General features: G+C 46.0%; 1 pseudogene; it reads left to right on the forward strand.

Moving 5' to 3' along the window:
• Window positions 1-3,198: 3,198 nt before the first annotated feature.
• LOC112658289 (epithelial splicing regulatory protein 1-like) lies at window positions 3,199-5,946 on the forward strand (annotated as a pseudogene).
• Window positions 5,947-6,446: the final 500 nt, after the last annotated feature.

Below are 6,446 nucleotides of genomic sequence, written 5' to 3' on the forward strand. Positions count from 1 at the left end.
GAGGGTGGAAATATACTAATTAGTATAAAATGATTTCTATAATTTCTACTAAGAATATTATATAGCTATCAAAGGGTTCATTGTATATACTATCTAGTTAACCAGCTGTAGAAATGGAATGGAGTACAAATTAGAGAAACACCACAAATTCAGGAATCTGTTTAGTATGACTCCATCTACTACAAATTTGCTGCCATGTCACAGGATATAGACATTCCAGAATACTCACCATTGCATTGCTTACCTATGGCTTCATAGGTTCCTATTCATTCCAAAATTATGATTCTGAGAAAAGACATATTGTCCTAATTTTGTGTTTAAGCCAGGCCCCGTATCTAACTTCTTTTGGATTTATCTGAAATATTCAGATCCTCTAGTAAAAGAACAACAACAACAAAGAAAGAAAGAAAAGCCAAAAAGTCTATGTATGTCTTTTCCTTTTCAGTGCAATGTTAGTCATACACTTTTACTTTCCTACATAAAGTATAGTTCAGTTTCTCAAGTACATCCAAGGCATCAGAAATCAAATTCAATTGTGTTCCAGACCTGCATGACCATGGCTAAATTATATTTCTTGCTTGTGTAATAAGTTATTATAAATTTAGTGATTTTACACAACCAAAATTTATAATCTTCCAGTTCTATATGTCAGAAGTATGGCATGGGTCTCACTGAGCTGAAATCAAGGTGTTGGCAGGGCTGTACTCCTTCCTAGAAGCTGTAAGGAGAATCCTTCAAAGCCAGTAATAGACTCGCTGACAACACCCGGAGTGTTTCTCCCATTTTGATTATATAGAACCCATTTTAACAATACAGGATAATCTCCCTATATCAAGAACCTTAGCCCTAATTACACCTCCAAAGTCCCTCTTGCCATGTAGGGATTCACAGGATCTGTGGACACAGGGTGGAGGTGTGTGTTGGGGCTGGGGGGGGGGGGGGCTTGAATGGAGTACCTTGTTTATTTCTGACACAAGTGAATGCCAGAACAGTGGCAGGGGGGATGAAGGTGCGGGTGTCAGAGTCTAAGCTACACTCCACCTTGCAGGTGAGGAAGCCATTTACCTGTGTGAACGTTGGGCTATTGCCCCCAGTACCATGATGCCCTGCACCTGGTGCATACCATGTGTGGCTTCGTATTACTTGTACGTCGCCACACAATCTGAGTATCGGGGTCATCTGGAGGTCACAGCCCCATTTTCATTTGCGGGACTGTAGCCTTCCAGGACCGCCCACTCACCCTCTTCCTAGCGCTGGTCTCCAACGCTGTTGACATAGCAAGGTGTGCGCACCCACGAAAAAAGGCGTCATTCACCAGGTGGATGGTGCCCCAAGTGGTGCAGGTAGGCCAGGTTAAGGTAGACCAAGGGCAGGGCAAGGGAAAAGGGATGGAGTCGGCTGCAGGCTGACCCAGATGGGCTTCAAGTGCCCCCCCCCCCCAAGGACTTTGAACAGGGGCCCCTTGTCACTGGCTTCGCTCTGGGCGCTGAGTTGCCGACTGATCTGGCCTTTAACGGCCACCCCCCTGGTATTGGCAGTTCCAGAGTGGCTTTGAGGGAAGCAGTACCAGCGTTGGGGCGCGTCAGGGACTTCATATTCCTTAGGCCCCCTATCAGCCAGGCCTGCTGCCGGGAGGGTGAAAAGCATATCAGGGTCCACCATCCAGATGCTGGGCGGGGTCGGCAACAGTGAGAGAAACCTGAAGGGTTCTGGCAGTGAGGATCGATGAGGAACCCCAAAGTCCTTCTTACCCTAGTCAGAGTCCACGTCGTGATAGGGGTCGGTGGATTGGGACTCGCCCCTGGAGCACCTGGCCGCCCATGCCATTGGAGCTGCCGGGGACAGAGGTGTCGGTACCGGGGATACAGCCTTGCAGAGCTCCAGCTCTCTCCTCGCAGGGGTGCAAGGAACTAGAGCGCGGAGGCGCGGGCCAGGTGCGCACGCCTCAGCTCCGCAGCGCGCATGCTCCAAGGAGCAGGAGGGGACTCCACCTGGTTGCGGAGCCGAGACCCACCTCCCCCCGCGGCGGGGGCGGGGTCACCGTGGGTGAGAGGCCCGCGGCGACCCGGTGCTGCAGTGGGCTCAGCCCGGTAGGCTCCAGGGGGTCGAGAGAAGAGAGGGCACGGGCCACTGGGGACCAAAAGCAGCTCCAGCTTTTTCTCCTCCAAATTATTGCTGTCTGACCCGAGGGCTGCTCTGCAGGCTGGGCGTGGCCATCATTTTTGTTGGGGGGAGGACTGGGAAATTGCCCGGCTAGTCCTTCCACACTGGAAGCTGGAACCCCGGTGGGAGCTACTGGGAGCTTTCTCTGGGACACTTGTGCGGGATGTGCTGTGTACTCTGCTAGGCTTGAGGGCTGCCTGGGGATCCGATCCGCCTTCCTGACACCAACTATAGCGGCGGCTGCCCTCTTTACGTCCAGGGATGGTTCTATAAATTCCTATAAATTCTGCCCCAGATTGACCTCCTGGGGGACCTGCCTGCCTTCTCAGTCCCGTGAGGGGCCTTGGCTATGGTGGGTCTTTCAGGGCATTTCGGGATGCTCCTGGGAAGGCCTGGAAGGTGCCATCATTGGGCTCTTTCTCAAGCTGCTCAGGGAGCCCACTCTTTTCCTTGCTTTCAGCCTGCTGAGGCTCTGCTAGGACCTGAGGGGTCACCACGTGCTCTGCAAGAATCCCGAGTTTTGCAGGGGGACTAGGCCTTCCAGGAGGAGGGCAAGTGGAATGCAACTGGGGAACAGCCTGCCTTCCCTAGAGCCCTCACCCATGGACACCTCATCATACTAGTCCAGCTTTTGTTTTAGGGGACTATTGAGGTCACAGAGGCTCAGATGAGTCAGGAGGATATCTCCTACCTGCTTCAGGTGCCTCATCAGCTTCCAGAAACAAATTGGGGTTAGAGCTGCCTTTGATCAGCACTGTGAAACTATTGATGATGAAGAAGATGGCATCGCCAAGGCCTTAGGGGAAGATGTAGCAGTAGCAGCAGGGCCTCTTGAGCCTGAGAAAGCCCACTGAGACTGGTGGCTCCAGCAACTCTACCATTTACCCTAAGAACTCTTCCATGGCCCTTGGAGCCTAGCAGCTGCATGCTTCCTGCCCAGGGTGTGCAGTATCAGTCTGCTGTGGACTTGGGTGGTTAGCTACTGATGTTTGCACCAGGAGTAGCTCAGAGTGGAGGGTGGGGGACACTCTCTTTCTCACAGAAGAAGTTTTAGCACAGATTTTCTCCTTACTTCCATCCCACTTCACTACCTCAAAGCCAATTCTCTCCCTACCTATAGTCATGACAGAGTCTCTGGATTACTTGATAATGCTTTTTTGGGGATCGCTACCATTTACAGGGGTCAAGCTGGGCTCCAAAGAGAAGGAGGTGATCCTACTGTTATGGAAAGTTGTGTATTTAGTCAACAACAAATACACAAAGTAATTAACACAAAGTACTAGTTAGACTGGATCAGTTGGAACTGATGGAGAATTGTAAAGATCCATGCCAAAAACCTATCCTCCCAGCAGCAAGTGGACCCAACTCTGAGATAGTTTAACCAGTCATTTAGCAATGAACTAAACATTGAGGTAGGAACCTCCTTTTGTCTCTGTATTGATAGGCCACCTCATGTCAGGCAAATCATGAGGCTACACCCCATGGCTTTCAAGAAGAATGCATTATTGCCTGAATATTTTTTTTCTTTTCCTATCTTTGAAGAGAATTCAAGAAGTGTTAGCCTGGTTCATATGATATGGATAAACTAGATGTTGCAGCAATGACACAGTATTTAAATTTTGAGAATAGTTCAGTCTCTCAGTATGGAATCTCTCAAGTTAGATGTGGGGAATATAATTTTAGCAATGATTTCAGAGCCCTATAATCACAGGTTTTCAGATCCAGAGATAGTAAGTTCCAAATTTGAAAGTGGCTCTTGCAGCAAGATGGAACTCACTGATGATAACACTGTAGTCAGAACTTAAGGTTTACTATGGCAGTCCAGATCAAGATATTGCAGGATTCTTCAAATGACCTGACATTGCTGTTGGAAGTACAGTACTTTGTCTGAATGCCCAGGGTGATAGGAATAGAGAAGCCCTGGTTGGAATTATAAGTGAGGAGCATAGAAACCTAGCACTGCAGAGGCTCAAAAATCACATGGAGACCCATTACATTGTGGTTTACAAAGCAGCAGGTGATGATTTTCTTAAATTTGCTTGTGGTACATCCAAAGAAGTAGCCCAGTTTCTCTTTAAGGAAAAACAAGTCATCATCTGCATCTGAGTTCTCATAACTGATGAAGTAATGGCCTTTCATCATTGAGGGGAAGGAAGATATCTTTTTTTGTTACTTCCCTGGACAGTATAGGCCAATAGGAAATACTTTTGTCTTCTTTGCTCATGAGAAATGAGGACAGAACACATTGAGGAAGCATAAGGATTTTCTGGGTAAAAGATACATTAAACTCTTCAGGAATATAGCAGCTGAAGTTCAGCAATCAATTCTCAGTCCCTCTCATTCCTCTTCTAACCATTATTCCAGTACTACTTCAGCAGTTTGTACTCCTATAAATGTTAAAGACCATATACACCTTTGAGATATTTCCTATGCAGCCTCAATTGAGGACATCTTGGACACTCTTGGGGGAGTTTTCTACAGATACTCAAACTAATGTTATTCACATGGTATTGAATTATCAAGGCCACCCATCAGGAGATGCCTTTATCCAGATGATATCTACAACTAAAGCATTTACAGCTGCACAGAGTGTGATAATAAACCTGTGAAGGACAGACCTGTTGAAGTCTTTTAGTTCTGCTGAGGAGATGAACTTTGTGTTCATGGAATATTGCACATTTTGTTTGTTTTACATTCACCAGTTTATTATATAATAAAACATATGATAAAGGATACAGATGAACAACCAGATGAAGAGGTACATAGAGTACGGTACCAAAGGATCCAAAGCACAGGAACTTCTGTCCCTGTAGAGTTGGGGTGTGCCATTGCCCTGGCATATGAATGTGCTCACCAACCCATAAGCTCTCTATAACTCATACTGATTGAGATTTTTTTATGGAGGCTTCATCAAATAGGCATGATTGATAATTAATGCCATTTATAGTCTAGGGGGGAATGAGAGATAGGGCTGAAAGTCCCAAGATTCTAGTCATGGCTTGGTCTTCCTGGTGACCAGTCCCCATCCAAGAACCCACCAAGAGTCACCTCATTAGAACAAAAGACACTCCAGGATATTCCAAAGAATTTTCCAGAGGATTTAGAAATCCAGTGTTGAATGTTGCTGTAACTCAGAAAATTGCAAAAGACTTAGGAGTTCTGTAGGTCAGAAGTTAGTTAGGCTTGACTATGTAGGATCTCACAAGATCAAAATGGGCTAGCTGGGCTCTTATCTAGAGTTCATTTGTGTGTGTGTGTGTATGATGGTCAAATAGCCAGAGGTGGGGCCAGTGAGCTCCAGACAGACCACTTTGCAAGTGATTACTCCTCACCTTTGGGAGAGATAAATGCTGACTCTATTTTGAAAGCTCCTAACTGCAGCTTCAGCTGTTGTAGTTGAAGGGAACATGGGGACCCTACCTGCATTGGAGCTTTTGCTATCTGCATTCCAGATCCCACTATGCTCTGCCAGGTAAGGCCTGTGGTTGCAGAACTTTTTAATCTTCCTTAGCACAGAAGCTACCTAGACTCTTGGTCCCAAAGAAAACAAATAAACCAAGAAGATGTGGAAGGTGCCATTTCTGTTCTTCGTCTTAGAAAGCACATCACCCTGAATCCTGGTAGGGGTTAGCATGGTCTGGCCAGAAAAATCACATTATGATTTCAGGTATGGAAGATGGCATGGTGACCCTAGGTGCTTGTGAAAAGCCCTATGAATCTGGAGGCTTGATATCTCTGGTACCAACAAGTACAGAGAGGATCTGTCAACTCCAGAGGGAATAGTCCATGACCAAGAGGAAAGTCAAAGTACTAGAACATGGAATGTGGAAACTAGTCACTCCATGGAGAAAGAGGATGTAGGGACACAGACAACAGTTGAGAACGATGGTTTGGTGACAGTGACTTTGGTTGGAATCATAGTTGAGGGTCATTGCATTCATTAGTGGGATCATCATTGCAGTTGAGTGAAAATGTTGGAAGGATACTCTGAAGAGTTAAAGAATTGTGCCACTCTGCTCACATGTTTAAAAAAAGAGTTTCCAATTTTTCCCATCCCTGAGCATGTGGGAAAAATGACTTATAGAAATGCCTGGCCACTCCACTCAAAATCCATGATGATCCCTCCTCTTGCCAATAGTAACCAAAGAAAAGATAATTTGCAAGACTTGTTTCTCTAAGCATTTGTCTTCTGACTTTTTAAAATATATATATTGTAAAAGGTGATTTAAAAGACAAAATACATAGAAAATGGAGAAAAACTATATAAGCTGATTTGTAACTAA

This window comes from Canis lupus, chromosome 12 (assembly GCF_003254725.2).
Source record: "Canis lupus dingo isolate Sandy chromosome 12, ASM325472v2, whole genome shotgun sequence".
In the NCBI taxonomy this organism is placed as follows: Eukaryota; Metazoa; Chordata; class Mammalia; order Carnivora; family Canidae; genus Canis; species Canis lupus.